The 23,265-nt window shown below is 45.8% G+C and overlaps 1 long non-coding RNA gene across 1 annotated transcript; it reads left to right on the forward strand.

The window, feature by feature from the left end:
- The first annotated feature begins 1,400 nt into the window (after window positions 1-1,400).
- Window positions 1,401-18,163, forward strand: LOC116574439. Its single transcript, XR_004279312.1, has 3 exons — window positions 1,401-1,696; window positions 2,026-2,192; window positions 16,677-18,163. It is a non-coding gene; the product is annotated as an uncharacterized LOC116574439 (long non-coding RNA).
- Window positions 18,164-23,265: the final 5,102 nt, after the last annotated feature.

A 23,265-nucleotide genomic window follows, 5' to 3' on the forward strand; every position in this document is an offset into this window, starting at 1 on the left:
ACAATTATAACAGTAAATATAATAGTAATAATCATAGTAAGAAAGCATCCTTAAACAAACACAATTCTGGATCTACCCTCTTTGTAGGACCCCAGCCCGCCTCAGTGTCCCCCCAGCTTGCGACGGGGCCCCAGGGAGCCCGGCAGACTTGCTGTCTCACAGTGGGCACCAGCCTCCTGCTGCCCCAGGTCCCTCCTCCCCCCATGGCAGCTTCCGTCTCTGAGCCGCCAAGCTGCTGATGCTGCGGAGGCCTGACATCGCCCTCCAGCTGGAGGCTGCCCCGGCTGACCTCCGGCTGCCCTGTCCCTGTCCCCGCTCCGGAGACTGGCCTCAGGGGCAATCTTGTCTTTAACACGTGGCCTCCTCTGTTCCAGAGGTCACAGAAGACTGCGCCCAGAGCTCCCCACGTCTTACGGAGATTTTAATGAAACAGCTCTCCTATTTATTTGTGTTGCTGCCTCCATTGCCCGGGGCCATGGCACCCGGCCAGGAGCAGGGGGGGCTGAGCTTTTGGGGGTGGGGCTCAGCAGGGACAGCACACTTGCTGTCCTGTCCCTTAGCTCCCGGCTCTGCCGCTCAGCCCGGCATCAATTCTTTATCGTCCCCTCTGTTTCTCCCAGGCACGTCTGAATCCGGGGGTGAATACGGTTTAGCTTGTACCCTGCGACACTCACTAAAGCTAACCAGGTTTCCCCCCAACGTAGGAGATTCCGCCAGAAGGAGAACAAAGGTCAGTGCGGTCGTGTGGAATCTGATTAACACAAAGCTGCAGAAACACACTCCTGGATTAAATGCTTTCCCCAGCCACCCTAGCCCCTTGGGCAGCAGGAGCAGTTCTCGCTGCAGTGGAATATGGGTCAGTGTGCTTTGCTTGCCCAGTGGGGTGGGTTCAGCGCCCACATTTCAAGTCGGGTTCTCCTATTGTTATTTAAAAATGGTGTATGTTCAAGAACGATGCTATTGCTTGAATTTAAAAGGAAAGGGATTTAAACAAAGTTTATTACATTGGGATAAAGAAGAAAATGTTGCTTTTTTTAAAAATCAGGACTACTAAGGCATAACGTACAGACCTCCTCTCCAGTATATAGTTGGGTGACAGATACACACAGCTGGGCATTAACCATGATCGGGTTTCCACTCCTTTCCCCCCAAAGTTTCCCCGTGTCCCTTGGCATACCCACAGCCTATACCCCAGCCGCCCACAACCATCAGTCTGTTTTCTGTCCTTACAGTTTTACCTTTCTGAGGATGTCATCTGAATGGAATCATACACTGTATATAGGGCTTTGTGTCTGGTTAATTTCACCTAGCACAATGCCTCTGAGGTTCATCCCCTGGCTCTCTTACCAGCCTTTCATTCCTTTTACAGCAGAGCAGGATCCCTTATTGGGAGGCTCTGCAATTTGTCCGTACATTCACCAGGAGACGACTATTTCGGTTGTTTCCAGTTTTTAGCTGCTATGAACACTTGTTTACAAGTCTTTGTGAAAACATATGTTTTCACTTATTTGGGGGTAAATACCTAAGAGTGGGATTGCCGGGCCGCTTGGCAAGTATATATATAAGATTTTTTGGAGCTGAGGGGAGTCTAAGAATGTTGCTTGGGTGGCTTACTCAGGGAGTAACATATCAAGGTGATGGATTTTAAGAAGAATTAGCTCCTCTCCGGGGTCTGTCCTGCCTTCCAAGGCCTGAGGTGAGTCAGTTGACTGCGTTGTTGGGCTGGACACAAGAGACAGGGCAGGTGTCTTTCATTATTATTAGGGGGCTTCACCACTTACAATGTTGTGACCTTGGGCAAGTACTGAAGTTCATGGTTCTTTTGTTTCCGTTGCTTTAAAATGAGCTATAGCACCGTGCTTACTTCACAGAGACCTGTGAGGGTTTTTTAAAGTAAAGATTGGAGCGTAATGCCTGTCACCTAGCAAGGACTCAATAAACACCACCTATTTAAAGTCGACGGGGAAATCAGAACTAGCATTTAAACTGAAAATGATCATAGCAGGGATCATTTGTCTTCCTCAGGAGCTCTGGTATTTTGAACCAAATATGCTTGCCAGACACCACGAAGAACACATTCATGCATTCAGCACATATCGAGGGCCTGCTGAGGGCCATGAGAGGAAGACAAGCCCCGTTCCCATCCTTCCTATGGAGCTGACAGTCTAGTGGGAGAGACAGGCCCATGAAAGGTATGTCTAATGTGCGTCCTTATGACCCAGAGTGAGCGCAACGCAAACTGAGAGGACAGGGGAGGGTGTACAAGCCTGCAGACCTGCCAACCCTACCGCTCTCCGGGCACGGGGATGACCCTTTACCATTTCTTTCTTTCTTTCTTTCTTTCTTTTTAAGATTTTATTTATTAACTTGAGAGAGAGCTTGTGTGAGAGAGAGCATGAGAGAGGAAAGGGTCAGAGGGAGAAGCAGACTCCCCACTGAGCAGGGAGCCCGATGTGGGACTCCATGCTGGGACTCCAGGATCATGATCTGAGCTGAAGGCAGCCGCCGCGCACCCCCGACCCCTCTGGCGCAGCCAACACTTTACAGTTTCTAACCTCAGCTCAGTGATTGCCTGTGCTTAAGAGGAAGGGAAGAGCAGCTCCTCCTGATCTCCCTCACTCATTTTCCCGTTGATTCATTATTCATCAGCAACCATTTGCCCGATGCCCTTTAGAATCAGGCTGCCGTCCTGGGCGCCAGGGCCACGTACACACAGGAGTAAAACAAGCTTCTCCTGCCAGGGGGCGTACGACAAAGTTGAGGATGGGACCAGGATGTATGCACAGTGACATCTCGTCTCCCCGCCGCAACCACTCCATGAAAAGGATGGTGCAACTTTGATGAGTCCATGGGAGAGGGAGCTAAGCACGGTTTCCATTTCTGCTGGCCCAGGTTTAGCAACAGGAGGATCCCGCGGGGACTTAAAGTTACAAACTTGCTGCCTTGGCTAAACATGACCCACAGACGTGGGGACTCGTCTCCTTGGGGGCCCGAGGGAGAAGTTAAAGCCCCTTAGGAGGAGGCGGTAGAGGACGTTAGACCCACCATCAGTCCCGTCCCTGAAGCCAGGTAGTGCTCGCCAAGACTTCCAGAGGAAACTGAGGGTAAACGAGCCACGGGGCTGCTGTGGAGATGGGGAACATGTCTTGGAAAATAACAACTGTCTCAGAAAATTGGAAAGGTGCTAATGTGCTGAGAAGCCAGTCCTGATGTGCAGCAACCAGGACCTGTGTGGCAGTCTCAGGGACTAACAGATTGGCCTTTCTCATGGGTCTCATCCAGGCCCAGCCCAAGGCAGCGACTGGCCAAGTGGTGGTGTTAATGCCACCTGTGTGTTCCCCTTTTGTCCCTGCCTAAGTTTTCAGGTGCACCCACTGAATGCCTTCTGAGCACTAGGCACAGTACTTGGTCCTATGGGTAGATGTGGGTTGCGTTGCCTTTTCCAGCACCCTCAATTCCCTTGGGTACCTGTTCCCTTCCCCCACCCCCAAATCATATGATCTTGCGGAGCTATCCATCTCGGGTTCATAGTCTCCTAGTCAAGAGATGGTCCATACATCCAGGCTCCACCATTCTACCCTTTTTTCCTGGTGGCCAATATTGGTCATATGACGTGAACTGGAGCAGTTAGAGACTCTTGTGCAGCCCAGGTATGAAAGCTTTGTGGTGAACTATATATCCTAGAATTTCCTTTCCAGTATGTTTTTACACAGGGTGGGCTATAAGACACATTCTGTTGGGAGTTGTGAAGGACAGAAGGGAAGCGGTAGCCATTTCGTAAGATACACTTACCTTCTCCTACTTATTCCCTCAAACACTAATTTGGGTGCTGCTAAAAAGGGATTTTACAGATGTAATTAAAGTCCCTGATCAGTTGACTTGAGGTTAGGGACATTATCCTGGGTTGGCCTAACTTAATCAGTTGGGAGTCCTTAAAAGAAGGCTTAGGCCTTCCCTGGACAGTGGCTTGCACCCATGCCTGTGGGTCCTGCCTGCTTCTGAATTTCCCCCTCTGTAGGCCTCCTCTCTGGATTTCTTATGTGCTTATCCAGCCAATTCCTCATGATAAATCTCCAAGGGTGTGTGTGTGTGTGTGTGTGTGTGTGTGTGTGTGTGTGTCCTATTGATTCTGCTTCCTTGGTTGAACTCTGACCAGTACAACAAAAGACAGGGTTTTATGTTTGGGTTATTATTGCAGTCCTCCCGCTATCCCATGCATCCGCTTTCTTCTCCTGTTATGCTAGGACTTCTGATTTTCAGCTAGTCTCACAGCCACCCTGAGGTTCAAAAGTCAAAAGGTAAGTATTGACCCAAGAGAAGTAAGAACAAATAGTCACAGAAAGATTTGTACACTGATATTTGTAGCAGCTTTTTAAAAATTATAGCTAAGAATGAGAGAAAAAAACCCAATTGTGCATCAAATAGGAAATGGATAAATGGACCACGTACATCCATATAATGGGGTATTACTCAGCAATGAAAAGGAACAACCACCATTCCCAAAGCAGCATGGAGGAATCTCAAAAGCACTCAAAAGCTAAGTGAAAGAAACCAGTTTGGGGTGCCTGGGTGGCTCAGTGGGTTAAAGCCTCTGCCTTCGGCTCAGGTCATGATCCCAGGGTCCTGGGATCGAGCCCCGCATCGGGCTCTCTGCTCAGCAAGGAGCCTGCTTCCTCCTCTCTCTGCCTGCCTCTCTGCCTACCTGTGATCTCTGTCTGTCAAATAAATAAATAAAATCTTTAAAAAAAAAAATAAATAAAAAAAAAAAAAAAAGAAAGAAACCAGTTTAAGGCCACGTATTTGCAAATCATATATCTGATAAGAAAATTGCATCCAGAATATCTACATAACTCTTACAATGCAAAAATAAAGACATGTAATGTAACGGAAAAGCAGGTCTAACAAAATCTGAATAGAGATATCTCCAAAGATGATACATAAGTGCCAAGAAGCACATAAAAAGATGATTAACATCAATAGTCACTAGAAAATTCAACTTTGAAACCACAATGAGATACTATTTCACCCCCCCCCAAGATGACTAAAATAAAGAGACAGACAATTACAAGTGTTGGCAAGGACGCTAAGGAAATGAGTACCTTCCCCAAGGCAGAAAGAGTACCTAGAGTTATCAACAAAGATAGGAAGTGGGGTAAGAGAGTCTTTATACTTCAGAAGAGCAACGACTCTGGAGGAGAAGTCCACAGATAGCTACTTCAGGTGCTGCTAAGTGGTCAAGGAGGATCCAGACAAGTAAAGAGGGGCATGAATCAACCAGATTGTCCATGTCCCCCAAGACAGCCCCACTGACTACACCACACCACTGTGACTTGCAGGCTTGGGTAAAAGGATGGGAAGAAGACCTTGAAGAAGGCATAAGAGTGAGGCAAGCTCTTTAGGAAGACCTGGATGTATTTCTGGTTACAAGGGACTGCCCCAGAGAGTGCAGTGCAGTGGGAGGAGGCTGAGAGCCCAGGAGAATGGAGTGGGCTGGATGAGGAGTAGGGCTTATGGTCCTTTCCCCAAGCTACAACCCCTTCTCCTCTTTCTCCAGTCAGAATGAATAACAGACATCTTCACTGGATATTAGAAAACTTAGTTTCTCAGGCCAAAACCCTTTGGTATGATAATAATAATTGTAACTGATTTATTGGGGGCATAACTCATTGGATATAAACATGAAATGGTTTCTTCTTTCCAATAACTAGCCCTTGATAAAGTCCATGTTGAACTCTCCCTTCTAACTAAGGACCAGATGCCCTCATCACACCAACTTGACCACATTCCATTAGTTTCCATCACTCTTGGTTACTAAAATGTTCGGTGTTGGCATCTAAAACTCAGTCTTCATCATGAAAATGTCTTCATTCTTGAACTGGGGCTTTCACTGCTTTGAGAGGAGGAGGCAGTGTGATCTGGCGCTGAGACTCTCCCTTTCCAGTAAGACCTGGCTTTGCCACTGTCATGCCCAAAGGAGACCATCTCTGCTGGTCACTATCACAGTGGTACGTGGCTCAGTCTGGTTCCCTGTGCTCTGTGGGCAGCCTCATCTGAGGTGTTACCCTCCACTTAGGCAGTGTGGGATCTCTTCTTGGAGAAATGTTCAGTTTCACCTCCACTCCTGAAAATAGTTCAGCTCCACTAGCAATGCCTATCTTCCACCCATCCTCAGATGTGGCGTCTCATTGACCTTGACATGTCCCTGGCTCTCATGCCCTTGGTAAATGTTCCACTCTTTCATGGCCATAGAAACCGCTGGGCTCCTCTTCCATAACCTACGATGCTCAGGAATGTTCACATCCTAACTCAACTGGGGCTCCCTAAGAAGTAGGGGAGCCAGCTAAAATAAGCCAAATATACTAGAAAATTATTCATTGTTCTTCTGAAATTCAAACTGACCTGGGCATTTTGCAGCTTTACTTGCTAAATCTGGCAATTGCTGCAGAAACAAACTCTGAGGTGAAGACTTGCATGCAGAAAGCTCATGGGGGAGTGCGCTGGGGATTGACGCTTGGGAGGGAGTGAAGCCAGCAGAAGTGGGCAGAGAAAGGAGTTGAACTGAGATGCAGTCACAACAAAGACCTCAACCCACCATCCCGGGAGCTCTGGAGCACGGCAGATCCTTCAGAATCGCCCCGCATTGAGGGGAAGGTGGCTGGGGCTTTATACTCCCCAGATGACCCATCAGCAGATATGGGCTGCCCCTGGAAGGTGTGACCTCGGGCAGGGCAGGACTCCTTAGCAGCGTCCAGTCTGGCATGAGAGGCTCAGCTGAGAGCTGTAAGCCGCCAGCCAGTCCGGCATAGAGAAGTTAGACCTCTCTAGGGAGTGGAAACCACCTGCCATTGGAACTCACCATACAGAGGTTTCACCTCCATCAAGCCGCAACTAGAATTTGAATGGTCGTAAGGCAAAGGGCAAGAAGCCAAGGTAAGAGGAAGCTACACTGCCCAGAATGGACTATTTTTGTGAGGGAACCGGTGATTTTGTTTGGGCACCACACTCTTACCAGGAATATCGTGGGTATAAAATGCACACAACTGAGTTTAAAAGCTACGAGCCTAAAGTGTCTGTACAGCTTTATGACCACTTCAGAGTTAACAGTGGGGCTCCGTGAGCATCCTTCCCCTTTAACAGAGGTCCGTGCGGGGCTCACATGTGCACCCACCACACGACGCAGGGGCTTTACAATACAGCAAACATCACGACAGAGCTCACATAGCTAAATACAATCAACAAGTTACAGAACTAAAAAAAAAAAAAAATGCTGGAATGAAGCGAAGCTTTAAGGCACAGTGGGCCCTGAAGCCCTGTCCTGCGCTCAGTCCTGCACCCGTCCCCGCCCGGACCCCCTCCCGCTCGCCCTTTCCCACGGTCCCGGAGGGCAGGGGCTGACTTCTGACACACCGGACACTGCTTTGGCTGGCTTCAGCGAAGATCTCGGCGGTCAGGCCGCCCCCTCTGGTGTCCTGGAATGCCCCGCTCGGCTTCCTACACCCCTGCTGGCTCGGCAAATTCAGCCGCTCACACCCACAGCCGCACCCAGGCCTTGTCATCACCGGGCTGCTCTCGCAGACACTCCGCACTCCCTCATCCCCACTCGCTGGCCACAAACCCTGTTTTTCCAGTTGTCTCCTTCCCTCCCGTCCCCGGGCTGTTCTCCCAGCAAGGCAGGCTGCCCCGGGTCCCTCCCTACACCACAACTCAGCACCTCAGCCGCGCTCACATCAGCGTCCTTGCCCCTTTCCTTCCATCCTGCCCACCTAGGGCATCGCACCTGGGGGGCTGCTGGAGCAGTGCCCACAAGATGGCGCTGCAGAGTGAGATCACAGACGCCACCCTCCCACCCCACCCCCTGCCAACCCGCGCCCCTCCACCCCCCCATCCCCACCCCTGTGTCAGCTCTTCTTCCAAAGCTACTCAGTGGCCCTCTTCTTCCAGACAGTTCCCCCTCACTTCTCCAAGAACGTCCCAATTCCTCCTGCCCTCCTCTCCCCCTCCCTCCAGCCGGTGACCTCACCTGCTGCTTCACAGAAGATGGAGGAGGTCCTCAAAGGAGAACGCCCCAACTTTCTGCTGCTTCCTCAAGCTCAGGCACACCTCTCCATTCCCTCCTCCTCGCGCTGGTCTCAGAGGAAGATGCGGCCCTCCCTTGGAGAGCCCTCTTCTATCTGGACTCCCAAACCTCTCTCCTCCCGTAGCTTTAGTCTCCTGCTACCGTGGTTTCCTCTCTTACCAAATCACTTCCTTTCTGCAGTCTCCATCTGTCTGGATGTATAAATATATTCAAGATCTTGCCGGACTTTAAAACGAAATTACCAAATGACCCTGAAGTTCCAAGAAGAATCAGCAGGTTCCTGTTCTGTTGGCACTTAGATGACCTGAGAATGAACGATGGGTAAAGTTTCCGTTTCCACATGCTCCACCTACAATTCAAGTCTCGGAAATACGCCTCCTGCCCCAGCCACATCCCTGCAATGCCTGCATCGTGACCCGTTTCAGTCTTAACTGGACCACACTCTAGTTCTTGGCTCTGTAGACTGTTCTCTCCTTGAATGCCTTCCCAGGATGCTCTTGCTCAGGTCCTCCCGTGGACATCTGACACCTTGGTGCAGTAAGCGTTCTTCTCTTTCCTCCTTGCTTCTCTCTCTGCTCATCCTCCTGTGGGTTCAACCCTTCTGAGCAGGCCTGTGACTCCCAAAGCATCATCATCTCCAGCCATCCATCTCCTGGGACCTCCAACCCAGATGCGGAGCTGCCTCCCAGACTCTCCTCCTGAATTATCTGGGGAGACGGAGTTCCTCAACCCATCACAGCCAGACCCACATGTCTTCTCTAGACAGGTCTGCAGGCCAAGTGTGTGTACCACCATTTACCAATGGACTCATAATCAGAAACCTAAGAAGTGTATTTGATTCTTCTCTCTTTCTCCTTCTATATCCAATCTGGACAGAAAACAAGTATACAGGACACCTGGCAACCACCTGGCTAAACTTTGAATTTCTTAAGCAGTATTCTGATGAGTTTGCATCTTAGCACTCATTAGCAGTGTTTGTTCATGTCTTTATTCTTTCTCTCACTGCCTTATCCAGCCACAAACCAGAGCTCAGTGTCTTCTGGGGTCAGTACTCTGCTCAGCACAGCCGGGAGTGGCAGAGGGGGTGGGGAGGGACTGCTAATGAGTACAGGGTTTCTTTTCAGGGTAATGAAAATATCTTGAAATTGGATTGTAGTGATGCTTGCACAAACCTATACATTTACTGAAAAACACTGCATTGTGTAATGTGTGAATTATACCTCAATTTTTTAATTGGGTTTAACCTGTGTTTACCTGTGTTTTAGTTTTTGAGTTGTAAGAGTTATTTTATATGCAAGTTCCTTAACAGATGTGTGATTTGATAATACCTTTTCCCATTCTGTAGGCTGTCTTTTTACTTTCTTGATGAAATTGTTTGCAGTTCTGAATGTTTGAGTTTTGATGTCATCTTCAGTTCTCTATATATCTGTTTACTTATTTATTGTCACCTGTGCTTTCCATGTCTGGAAAACCATTTGCCTAATCTAAGGTCTTGAAGATTTGTTCCAAAGTTTTCTTTTAAGGTTTTTTAGTTGTAGCTGCTTTTCCATTGAGGCTTATGATTTCATTTATTGTGTGAAGTAGGGATCCAACTTTATTTTTTCCCCCATTGAATTGTCTTGGCATCCTTGCTGAAAATCAATTGACTGTAAATGTAAATGTAAATGTATGTAAATGTATGTATGTAAATGTAAATGTATGAATTTATTTCGGGACTATCAGTTATATTCCATTACTCTAGATATCTATCCTTATGCCAGTACCACGTAGTCTTGATTACTCTTTGTTAAAAGTCTTAAAGTTGGGAAGCATGAATCCTGCAACTTTTTCTTATTTTTCAAGGTCTGTTTGGCTATTCTGGGTAGCTTGAACTTTCATGTGCATTTTAGGATCAGCTTGTCACTTTCTGCAAAGAAGCCAACAGGTCCTAGAATACAACATAGGAGAAAAGCTACATGACCTTGGATATGGTAATGACTTTCTAAATACAACACCAAAGGCATGAAATAAATAATTGGTAAACTGGACTTCATTAAAATTAAAAACTTCTGCTTTGTGAAAGACAGTGTTAAGAGAAGGAGAAGACAAGCACAAACTGGGAGAAAATATTTGCAAAAGACACATTTGCTAAAGGACTGTCACCCAAAATATGCAAAGGACTCTTAAAACTCAACAAGAAACAAAAATAACTCAATTAAAAAATGAGCCAGACATCTTAACAGGCACCTTGCCAAAGAAGATACACAGATGACCAAAAAGCATAGGAAAGGAAGCTCCATTTCCTTTCTATGTCATCAGGGAAATACAAATATAAAAAACAGTGAAATATCATTATGCATCTATTAGAGTGGCTATAATATGGAGCAATAACAACACCAAATGCTGGAAAATATGTAGAGCAAAAGGAACTCTAATCATTGCTGGTATGAATGCAAAATGGTACAGCCATTTTGGAAGACAGTGTGGCAGTTTCTTACAAACTAAACATGCTCCCATCATTATAATCCAGCCATTGTGCTCTTATTATGTACCCAAAGGGGTTGAAAACTTGCATCTATACAAAATTTGCACATGGATGTTTATAGCAGCTTTTTAATAATTGCCAAAACCTGGAAGCACCCAAAAATATCCTTCAGCAGATGAACAGATAAACTGCGGTACGTTTAGACAGAGCAGTATTATTCAGTGCTAAAAAGAAATGAGCTGTCAAGCCATGAAAAGACTGGGAGGAACTTTAAGTACATATGACTAAGTGAAAGGAGCCAATCGGAAAAGGTTGCGTATTGTATGATTCCATCTATATGACATTCTGGAAAAGGCAAATTGATGGAGACAGTAAAAAGCTCGGTGGTAGGGGGTAGAGGTGGGAAGGCATGAATGGGTAGACAATAGAGGATTTTTAGGGCAGAAAGACTCTGTATGATATTGTAATAGTACACACATTATCATCCATTTGTCCAAACCATAGGATGTTCAATACCAAGACTGCAGTATCATGTTAGCTATGGATTTTGAGCGATTGTGATGTATCATCATAGTTTCATCAGTGGTAACAAATGTCCCACTCTAGTGAGGGATGTTGAAAGTGGGGGATGCTAGGTGTGTGGGGGGCAGGGAATGGAAAATCAAGGTACCTTCCCCTCAATTTTGCTGTGAACCTAAATCTGCTCTGAAAAATTGTTGTAAAAAAATAAAATACAATAAAAAGAAGATGCCATGAGGAGTGCTGTAGGTATTGCTTCACAGTTGTAAATCAATTTTGGGACTATTGCCATCTTCATAATATCAAGCCTTCTAATCCATGAACATCTTTCCGTTTATTTAGAACTTTAATTTTTTGTAACAATTTTTGCAGTTTTCAGTATACATGTATTATTTTGTTAAATTTGTACTTAAGGATTGTTAAATTTACATCTAAGCATGCTATTGTAAATGAAGTCGCTTTCTTAATTTCACTTTCAGATTGTTTATTGCTCATGTGTAAGAATGCAACTGATTTTTGCACATTGAGTATTATTATAGCAAAAGAGTGTTGGGGGGCGCCTGGATGGCTCAGTGGGTTGGGCCTCTGCCTGCGGCTCAGGTCATGGTCTCGGGGTCCTGGGATTGAGCCCCGCATCGGTCTCTCTTCTCAGCTCAGTGGTGAGTCTGCTTCCCCCTCTCTCTCTGCCTGCCTCTGCCTACTTGTAATCTCTCTGCCAAATAAATAAATTAAATCTTTAAAAAAAAAAAGAGTGTTGGATTTTGACAAGTATTTTATCTGTCTAATGAAATGATCATGTATTTTCTGTCCTTTATTCTGTTAATATGATTTACTACATAATTTTTTTATATGTTGAGCCAACCTCGCATCCCCAGAATAAATCCCACTTGGTCGTGGTATATAACCTTATGTACATGTTGCTGGATTTGGTTTACTAGTACTTTGTTAGGATTTTTGCATCTGTATTGAGGAGAGATTTGGTCTCAGTTGATTTTCTTTTTAATTTGTGACATCTTGGCTGGTTTTGGCATCAGGGTAATTCTGTGGCATTCTTGCCCAAAATGCATAACTTGAACTCCATCACGAGGATATCGGACATACGTAAATTAAGAATGACTCCACAAAAAATCTGGCCAGCACCCTTCAAAAGTGTGACAATCATGGAAGAGAAAGGAAGCTTGAAAAAATGGGCCATAGTACAGGCAACTAAGTTGACATGACAACTAAATGTGAGATGTACTATTAGATGAAAAACTGGAACACAAAAACTATATCGGGGGTGCAATTATTAAAACTTGATGCAGGTATATAGATTAGATAATAGAATTGGATCAATGTTATTTTCCTGACCCTGGTAATTGTACTGTTTCCTGTAAAATGTTAACATTTGGGGAATTCTTTTACTAGTTTCCCGACTTCTTTTATGTCTGAAATTACTACAAAATAGGGAGTTAAAAATTAACAACAACAACAAAAATTTTAAGTGTGTGTGTCTGAAGTACCATTGGTTCAGTGAGGGAAAGAAAGTTTGAGAGCCAGAGAAGCATGAGAACCAAGGCCTGGTGTCTAGTATTTCTGGCACCTGTAAGTGACTGAGTAGTTTCTGGAACCCAGAGTGTGGAAGGCGGATGGGACCAAGGGCAGTGAGGATACCCTGAAGGCTGTGGGAAGTCACGATGGGAATGGACACGGATGCAGTCAGATGAGCTTTTTTGATGGATGATTTGGGAGACCAGCAGGGACAGATAGTAATACAGGAGAAAGGGAGAGACTTAAGGGATGGGAGTATAGAAATAGAAAGAAATACAAAGACCCTTATGAACTTGCAAAGAGAAATTATTTTGCCCAATGGAGTTACAGTCCCTATAGTTTCATTGTAGATTTTATTGTAGATTAAAAAAAAAAATCTAATATTGGAGGGGCACCTGGGTGGCTCAATCAATTAAGTGGCTGAGTCTTGATTTCAGCTCAGGTCATGATCTCAGGGTCATGGGATCAAGCCCCATGTCAGGGTCCATGCTTAGCATGGAGTCTGCTTGTCCCTCTCCCTCCTCATGCTTGCGTACTCTCTCAAATAAATAAACAAAAGTCTTTTTTAAAAAAACATTTAAAAAATGAAAATAAATAAATCTAATACTAGAAAGAAAGAAAGACCATCCTGATGTCTGTATCCTCAACAATAACAATCTTTGACCCCCAATTCAATCTCAGAGAACTGAGGAGTGTGCTTGGGTAGGAATTAAAATGAATGGACTTTAACTGCAGGGAAGGGAAAGGACTTCCTTCACCATGCTAAAGAGATCTGGCTAATCGATCAGAAGATCCAATCTTGAGGAGCTACAGTTTCTTCCTTTGAGGATGGAGGATTCTCACAATGACCTCCAGGAGAGACTTGAGAATATTTCTATCAATGGAGGGCTGAGGCAAACTGCATCTGGGTTGTGGTGACCTGGAGGAAAACTATTTTGACCAGAGAACTAAGGCACTAGAAGGGAATGACAGTCTGTGATGGGAAGAGCAGGATGGGGGGAAGAGAAGAAGCAGGGTGACTGTCCTCCTTCCGGTCAGTCCCTTGGAGTTCTAGAGACACCAGCCACTTTATTGGGGTCTCAGGTATACTTTTAAAAAGGAGGGGGAGGGGCACCTGGGTGGCTCAGTGGATTAAAGCCTCTGCCTTTGGCTCAGGTCATGATCCCAGGGTCCTGGGATCAAGCCCCACATCAGGCTCTCTGCTCAGCAGGGAGCCTCCTTCCTCCTCTCTCTCTCTGCCTCCCTCTCTGTCTACTTGTGATCTCTGTCTGTCAAATAAATAAATAAAATCTTAAAAAAAAAAGGAGGAGGAGGTTTGAAACAAGCTTGCATACATTCTGCCATATTTAGAAATGTTTACACCCAATAATTATTTTTTTCACTAGCATGATTCCAACTGTATCTATTAGGTTGTACCATGTAACATTGAAAGTTGGCAGCAGTGAGTTGTGGGTAAAGTGGATGCTAATATGGGACTAGAAACAGTCTGGATAGGACACGGAGGAGATCAGGCAAAAGGAGAGCCTACATGGCTTGTTGGGTGGAATCCCTGGACCTGGCTCTTGATTGAGCAGAGGGGAAATGAGTCTCTAAGGAAGGGGGGTTCAAAGCGCATGGTCGGCTGTACCAAATGCTTCTGCCAGTAGATGTGGAAACTGAAAGATAGCCAACAGATGTCTTATTGATCAGTTCTTGAAGATTCTATTAGTTTCCTGTGGCTGCTATAACAAACGGCCAAAAACTTGGTGCCTTAAAACGTATTTTCTTGTAGTTCTAGAGGTCAGATGTCCAAAATCAGTCTCTTTGGGGGTAGGGACAGAGTGTCAGCAGGGCTGCGTCCTCTGGAGGCTCTAGCAGGGAAATGCATCCCTTGCTTCTCCCAGTTTATAGAGGTTGCTGAGGTTCCATGGCTGGCGGTGAACCTGGCCACTTTGGTGTTGGCTTCTGTTGTCTCAGTGCCTTCTCCTTCGGTGTCAGAGTTCCTTCTGTCTCACTCTTATAAGGATCCTCATGATTGCATTTAGAGTCCATCCAGATAATCCAGAATAACCTTCCAATCCCAAGATCCTTGGCTAATCACGTCTTCAAAGTCCCTTTTGCCATGTGAGGTCACCTCCGCCAGGTCCAAGGTTTAGGATGTGGATGTCTTTGGGGGCCATTACTCAGCTTCCCACAAAGACCTTGGTGAGAACAGTCCCCTCACAGCCAGGGGTGTAGCAGCAGAATGCAGAGGGGAGATGTTGGCTGGGACCCTGGCTGGATGACTCATTTGAGACTGTGAGGAGATATATGGGTGGAGGGAACCAACACCTAGGAAAGGACTAAAGAACGGTTTACAGAGTTCTGGTACAGGAGCAGAGCTGAAGATGTGAAGATGGACATTGGTTATTTGTGAAGAGTGTGATTAACATGAAAATGGGAGCAAAATCATGGCCAGGGTTAAGGATGAAGGGTCCCAGAACTTTAACAGTGTAGGCTACACCAAAGCATGTGGAAAGTTGCCCAGTCTTCAGCCTTCTGGGTTAACAAAGACACTGATGGACGAGTCATGGTCCTGAATGATTCTATCTACCCTAACTGCTAAGATCTTCTACTGTCTTCCATGCTCAGTTTCTTAAAGCTATGTACATCTGGAGCATAAAAGGACCAAGAAAAATTAGGAGGGTTTTCAGGTTTGTGTGTGGTTCCTCTACACAGCCCCAGATACCAGGAAATGGCATGTGTGCAAGCCTGGGCCCAGAAATGGGATGAGATGACACCCTCTTCTCTGGGCAAAGAAGCTATTAAGTCAAGAAAGAGCTACCTTGAGAATAAAAGCTCACAGCAATGCCACTACATTGGCAGGATTAGAAAGGGCCAAACCCTTTTCTTTCTCCTTCTGAGTTTCCTTTTCTTCTCTTAATTGGCAAGAGCATGGCAGATGTTTGAAATGCATCTTGTCTGATTTGTCAGGAGGAATCACAATAATTTGATGTTGCTGTCCCTCGTCCCGCTTTCTTTGTGCCTTTTAAAACTGAAACAACTCTTGTCTTTTTAGTTTTCTATTCTTTTCTCTTCTTCCCCGGGCTCATCTCTCTGGTTCTAGCGAAGCTCTTCTGGCGGTTGTGGTTGTTTGCATTATACCTTCTCTACTCTCTTTGCTCCAGCCACACCCCCCCCACCGACTCCTCCCCACTGTGCTGGCCTCTATTGTCCCCCATTTTGAGAGGGAGAAGGTGCTCTCCAGTACCTGAAGCAGTGCTCTGACGGAAGCCCCAGACATCCCCAGTGGCCTCCAGAGTCCGTTCCTGCCCAGGGAGGGAAGCTGGAGGCCAGTCAGGGCTCCTACCCGACACAGAGGAGGCGGAATCCCAGATTCCCAGAAACGCATTTGGGTCTGTCTGTGTGAAAGAAAATGATACTTCTCCAGGCAGGTGGTACTATTTTGGGGCACATTTTAATGTGCAATTTCGAGTGCACATTTGACACACAGCTCAGACAGAAATAATCAGGTTAATGTGTGTGTCTGCACTGTCACGTGATCAGGCTTGAGGTGAGAGCAGATTTACACACCGAAATCAAAAGGAAATAGCGGGAACCGTCTTCTGCTACATTCCATGACAATAAATGGTCGCGCGATGGAGGGCTGCCAACACCACTCTCCGCTCCTTTTACTCCCGCCCGGATCGTTCTTCCGTTTGAAAGAAAGTGAGTTTCCGAGGTGCTTGAGTGCATCTGATAAATACAGATTTTTATTAACAGGGTCGCATGTAAACAAAGGCTGTGTAAACAGAGAGACGCCTGGCAGCAAGGGAGACGTATGCTCAGTGTCAGGAGATTTTCTTAAAATGAAGTGTAAGGAAGTTTATAGGAATTCTTGAGCAGATGTTTTGGTTCAAGAAGATATCCTGCCTCTCTGATGTCTGCTGCAGAAGATGGTCAAACCAGAGGGCTTGAGTTCCACGGCGTCGGGCATTTTTCATTGCATGTTTTTGTTCAAGGAAAAGCGCTTTTTGTTTTCTTTTGGGGGGGGGGGTCTAGGGTGCTAGAGAAACAACATATTAGATTCACAGCATGGTTTTTTTCTTTTCTTTTTTTTTTGGAAAGTTCAACCTTCAAATGAAAGAACCGTATTGAGGGTTATTTTTTAAGTAAAACTGCACGGAAAGCGTCCGCCTGTGAACGCATGAAGAAGTAGAAGCTCCCCACATCCAGCCCACGGGGTAATATCCAAAATATGCGTGTGTCACCCTTTGGCTCCCTGAGTAATGAATCAGTGCAGACTTTGCAAAAGCAGCTGTATTGAGCCTGCAAGTCACCTCGGCCACAGCCTTCAGAGTTGAAGGGAAGAAACTTCGAGATTAAAGGGCAGCCTTTTCCCTCTGAAATGGAATAATTGTGATATGGGATTTGCTTTTTTCCCCCACGTTTTGAAGAAAAACAATGTTCTTCCTGCTGTGATGAATTTATTCAGGAGGTTTGAAAGGAAAGCCGAGTCCCAAGAGGAGGAGGACCCTGAGTCAAGAGGGTGAAGGCTGGGTTTTCAGCACATGTGTTCTCATTTATCAAGGGGCGGTGCTCGGTGTGAAGGGGGAAAATACCCAGGGTGCAAAGATTCAAGGGGATCAAATTATTTTTCCATTTGTCTCAGAAGGAAAGGAAGAGAGGAAATAAAAGAGGGAAGGAAAATCATTTCATTATGTGGTAATCAAATGCAACGTGGGCTGGTCAGCGAGTGGCAACTTTATTTTTCAGAGAGGCTCACTCTAGGGTGTCCTGAACCTCCCAGGGTGAGGCTCTGACGGTGGAACTTGAAAACAGCGGGAGCACAAGAACAGAAGTCGCAGGGATGTCTACACTTGTCATCTCTCACATGACCTCTTGGCTACGGTCCTTCCTCGCCGCACCTGGATGAATCGGTTCGGGAGGGAAGAGGGAAAGGAAAACTGAGTGGAGCATTTACGACAAGCGAGGCATTGCGCATGCGTTTTCTCCCCCACGATAAACCTGCGAGGTAGACGCTATTATCCCTAGTATAGAGGTGAGCAAAAAGTTTCAGTATCTTGTGAGCCTTGTCCAAAGGGCCACTGCTAGGAAGACCTAGCCCCTATCAGAGCTCTTTTTAGGTATTCCTCACCGCCCTCCTGACAAGTGTCCCTGGCATGGGAGCTGCTGGACTGAAGGTCCCTTTGGCATCACAAGATAAAGGCCCAAACGATGTAACACATCATGCTTGCTGCTGGTCAGTTGCTTTGCCTACTTTAGGGAACAACGGTGGTGTGAAAATCCCGGGTCCTGAAGCTATTTAGTCTACCTGATCCCGCACCCTTCCCATAAGCGCAGCACCTAACATAGGAAATTTAGTCCCGCATCCCCCCAAGGCCTTTCTCTCAGATCCTCGCACAGAACGAAGGCCACTTATGAAATTCCTGCTAGCTGCCACGACCTTCCAGAATTCCTCAGGAAGGTCACAGATTGGGCTTCACCTTGACTGTGCACACTGGGCTCAGTACTCTGTACTCTGTACTCCGGCTCCCCAGAGCTGTGGGGAGAGAAGGATAGAGTGGTCTAGAAGCTGAGATGTTTGCAGATTTTTGAAACACAAGTCTCCTACTTTTAAGTTTAAATGTGGGCCTATTGTTTTCTCCTGATAATAATAAACAGGGTAGGGAAAGGGAAAGAGGGGGAGAGGGCAGGTGGCAGTCATGTCAAGCAAAATGATCCAAACTCAGTTCCAAAGAGGTGTAGATGCAGTTCTACGGCATTTCCACAGCATGGGCTCTTCTCTCTGTGGGAGTGAGGGCGAGCAGGTCAGATCCAGGAGGCCCCATCAGGGGGAGCAAACAGGCCCTCACAGGCCAGTTCCAGCCTCTGCCAGCCAAGCGGCCAGCTCTGCTGATAGGAGTGGACAGGGTAGATTTTGAAAAGAAATCCAGAGAGTCCAGAAATGCGATCACTAAGGGACTGGGGAGATGAGATCCTCAGTGTGAAGGCTCAGGGCCTGTGGTCCTTCCTGATGTGCGGGAGCCCACGCTGGGGCCTCTTGTCACAAATGTGATTACCCTGTCCCTCCTACCCAGCCAGGGCAGAAGAAAGTGACTTCTGTTCACAGGACTGCTATAGTCAGGAGGTGTCGCTGGCCTCTTGCAAATGGCCGCAAGCCGCAGGCTTGCTTGTTCTAGAACTTTCTCCTTGAAGTAACAGAAATAAACATTTGGAAAAAAAGATGCAATAAGCGTAACAGCTTGTGACCTGACTTCAGTGCCAGTGAGCCTAGGTGGCATGTGGGACTATGCCGTCGGGTCAGGGGTGATCTCTGCAGACTTACAGAGACAGGACAGCCCACCTCTGTTCACAGACAGACTCTCTCCCAAGGAGGACAGTGTGTGAATTGTCTGACAATAAAATGGGCCTCGGGGAACTAAAGCTGCTCCAGGCCAGGGGAAGATCAAAAGGCAGTAGAACACAAGCATCCTGGCATCAGGATGATGGAACCCAACACCAATTCCATACACAAAAAACAAGGTAGCTCCGGAAGTAGACAGACCCGAGTGCAAATCCATAGGCTCAGTCACCTTACTGTTTAGGGGACCTCCTGAATTTCAGCCAGTGGTTCCCCATCTATGAAGATGGAAAGAGTAACCCCTGCCTCTGGGGACTGAGGTTTGGATCAAATGAGACAACATATAGGATTACTTCAATAGCCAGTTACCTGGCAATTATTAATATCATTATGCAAATAAAAATCAATGGAGAGGCGCGCCTGGGTGGCTCAGTGCGTCAAAGCCTTTGCATTGGCTCAGGTCATGATCCCAGGGTCCTGGGATCGAGCCCCGCATCGGTCTCTCTGCTCAGCGGGGAGCCTGCTTCCTCCTCTCTCTCTATCTGCCTGCCTCTCTCCCTACTTGAGATCTCTGTCTGAAAGAACTAACTAAATAAAATAACAAACAAACAAACAAATAAATCTTAAATAAGTAAATAAATCTCTCTCTGATCTTAAATAAATAAAAAAATCTTTAAAAAAAAGTCTCTTAAAGAAAAAAAATCAATGAAAGAAGATTCATAAAGGTAACAGCCTTGTCCAGAGTCAGTCAGTGGAAAGTCAGGGATTTGAGCCCTATGTCTATTGTGGTAGGGGGCTTCCAAGATGGCACCAATGAGTCCTACCTCCTGGAGGTCACATCCTGGCTAATCTCCTCACGCACCGTATCCAGAGGTACAGCAGAAGTTACAGCATGTCATGAGATGAAATTGTAAGAGGCTGTGGCTCAGAGTAGAGTGGTGGTTGCTGGGAGAGGGTGGAGGAAATGGGGAGATGTTCATCAAAGGCTATAATGTTTCACTTATACAAGAGGAAGGAATTCTGGAAATCTAATGAACAGCCTATTGACTGTAGTTAACAGTACTATATTGTATATTTGAAATTGGCTAAGAGAGTGTATCTTAGGTGTTCTTACCACACATACACACAAATTAACTATGTGAAGTATTGTCAATTATCTTGATTGTGATGATTATTTTACAGTATTTATACATATCAAAATATCAGTTTGTACACCTTAAATATATACAATTTTAATTTGTCAAAATACTTTAATAAAGCTGAAAAGAAGAGACTGTGGCTTCCATCTTGGCTCTGTCTCAGTTGCTCTCTCTGGGCAGAAGCCAGCCGCCATGTCCTGAGGGTGCTCAGGGAGAGAGCCCCACGTGGTGGTAAGATGTTCATGGCCAACAAGAAGCTGGAGCCTTCCAGCAGCTACTTAAATGAACTTCATATTTTATTTTAGCCAGCCTCAGCCAATAGCTTGCCTGAAACCCAGCGGAGTTCCTCCCAATTCTTATTCCACAGAAACTGTGAGAGAATAAACTGTAAGATTTGGGGTAATTCATAGCATAGTAGTAGATTAGTACATCTGTCTTTACATTACACCATTCAATATTATGTTCATTTATTTATTTTTTCAATGAATGTTAACTGATACATGCCAGGATTCGAGTTAGGGGATCCAAAAAGACAGAATCTCTAGAGGGCTTGCAGGCAGCATGGGTAGGAGTGAGAAAGGAAGACTTTTTTTTTTTTTTTTAAAGATTTTATTTATTTATTTGAGAGAGAGAGAGAGAACATGATCTAGGAGGAGGCACAGAGAGAGAAACAGACTCCCACTGAGCAAGGAGCCAGACACTAAGCAGGGAGCCCTACTTGGGGCTAGATCCCAGGACCCTGAGATCATAATCTGAGTCAAAGGCAGATACTTAACTGACTGAGACACCCAGGTGCCCCAAAGGAAGACTTAGAAAAGACAACTGAAAGAAAACCTAAAATGAGGAGTGAGGATAGCTGTGGGCATGGAGGGCACCTCTGGAGAGAGGAAGCTGATGAGGGGGTCAGGGACAGAGCGAATCAGAGCCATTAGGTGTGAGGGTGGGGGAGAGATGAGTCTGAAGAGATCTACTCTTATACTCCAAATATGTTAAACCATCCGGCCTCACAGCTGCCTGGAACAACAGATGCTGGCTGGAACACAAGGGGCTGATTCTCGTCACGTTTCCAGGAGATGAACAGAGAAACACTGCACAGAGAGGCTGTAATGGTGTCTTGGGGCTGCAATAATAACGTACAGCAGACCTGGGGGCCTTGAACAATGGGGGTTTACTGTCTTGCAATTCTGGAAGTCCTAAGTCTGAGATCAAGGCGTCAGCGGGTTGGTTCCTTCTGAGGGCCATGAAAGAGAATCTATTCCATGCCTCTTGCCTAGTTTCTGGTGGTTTGCTCAAAATCTTTGGCCTTGGCCTGTAGAAACATCACTCTGATCTCAGGCTTTGTCTTCACGTGGCTTTCTGCCTGTGTTTGTCTGTGTCCAGATTTCCTCTTTCTAGAAGAACACCGGTGATATTGGATTAGAACACCCCCCCCCTTTTTTTCCCCGCTAATGACCTTATCTTAACCTGATTACCTCTGTAAAGACTATTTCCCAATAGGGTCACTTGCTGAAGTATCAAGAGTTGGGACTCCAACATATCTTTTTTTGGGGGGGGAGGTGCCCACAATTCAACCCATAATAGGGACACTGCAGGTTATGGGTTAGTTGATGGACATCTTTTAGAATGACCCAGAAGTCCATGAATAACTATACAGTTCCCAGATGGCTTTTACAACTCACCCTGGGCAGTTAAGGAGGTTGAAAACTAAGCAACTGCACTGGTATTAAGTTAAGAAGCCAACCTATTCCTTTCCTGTTGGGACAGGCAAGAAAACTACCCACCTTTAGTGCCGTGGGAGTAGTTTTCCTCAGTAGTAAACTCATTTGCTAAAAGAGCCCTAACAAAATACCAATAGACTGTGACTTAAACAACAGAAATCTATTTTCTCCCTGTTCTGGAGGCTAGAAGTCCAAGATCAAGGTGCTGGCAGGCCTGGTTTCTCCTGAGGCCTTTCTCCTTGGCTTGCAAAAAGCTGCCTTCTTACTGTGTCCTCACATGGCCTTCCTTCTGCATGAACATATGACTAGTTCTAGTCTTCACCTTGTAAGGATGACAGTCCTATTGGATTAGGGTTAACACTAACAGGCTCCTTTTTAACTCAGTTATCTCTTTAAAGACCTAATCTCCAAATATGGATACATTCGATCCTGGGGCTCGGGACCTCAACCTAAGAATTTGGGGCAGACACAATTCAAATTCTAACTAGTAGCTATAGGGAAAGTCACTGTTCTGACTTACAGGAACAAGCCAGTAGTTTTAAGTTTGGTCTTTAAGATGAGCAGATGAATAGCTTTTCCTGGGGGAGGCTATGGGGAGGCTCCTGGAGAGATCTCTCTTAAATCCAGTCCATCCCTGAATATCTCCTGCTCCTTTAAAGTCCTGCCCCAGTCCAGGCCTTCACCTGGCAGTGTGAGAATCCCTCCCCTTCTCCCAGGTTCTGCCATCCGTCCTCGGGTCTGTGGGATGGCTCTCAGAAGGCGTCTCTCCCCCGATCCTTCAGTGGAGTGGCTGCCAGCCCCTGGGGGCCCAGCAAAGAGGACTTCTGTTTTGACTCTTCATTTTCTCACATTTTCCCTTTAAACCTAGTCTGTCTTATATCTCTCTTTCTTATTTTTGTTTCTAACCCCCTCTGTTCCTCTTCAATGTAATTTTAAAGTGAAAACACATGGCCGCAAAACCAGGTCTCTCCATTTACTCAGCTGCACCTACTTATTCAATTTAAACTGGAAGGCTAGTTTACAAACTTTCAAAAATAAGTCCTGGGCCAATGTGGAGAACTGTATAAACACAGGTCTAATTTCATTTCTACTTGTTTCGATCCCCCCCCCACCCCCCTTGCAAATAGCCTTCCTAGTATAAAAGCCAGAACATAGGCATGCACACACACATACACACTTTTTCTTTCTGGAAGTTCCTCCTTGATTTCTAATTCTGTAACAAAATAAACAGGTCTTGAACAGAAAATGAGAGTTTTTAAGAGACGGTTTCCAGCAAACTGTCAATTAACATTAGTGACATCATTCAACACAATATCAGTTTAAAGGGCTTCGGGATAGAGTGTTTGATTGTTAGAAAAATGACTAACTGAGTAAGTGAATTCTGCCTTCTCTTCATGAAAGACACACATGCACTAGTTTTTCTAACTGTTAATCCTAATCCTTTTTCACTTTTGGAAGGAAAAGGAAGGCAGCTTTGTAAAATAAGGCAAAAAACC

This window comes from Mustela erminea, chromosome 15 (genome assembly GCF_009829155.1).
Source record: "Mustela erminea isolate mMusErm1 chromosome 15, mMusErm1.Pri, whole genome shotgun sequence".
NCBI classification, from domain to species: Eukaryota; Metazoa; Chordata; class Mammalia; order Carnivora; family Mustelidae; genus Mustela; species Mustela erminea.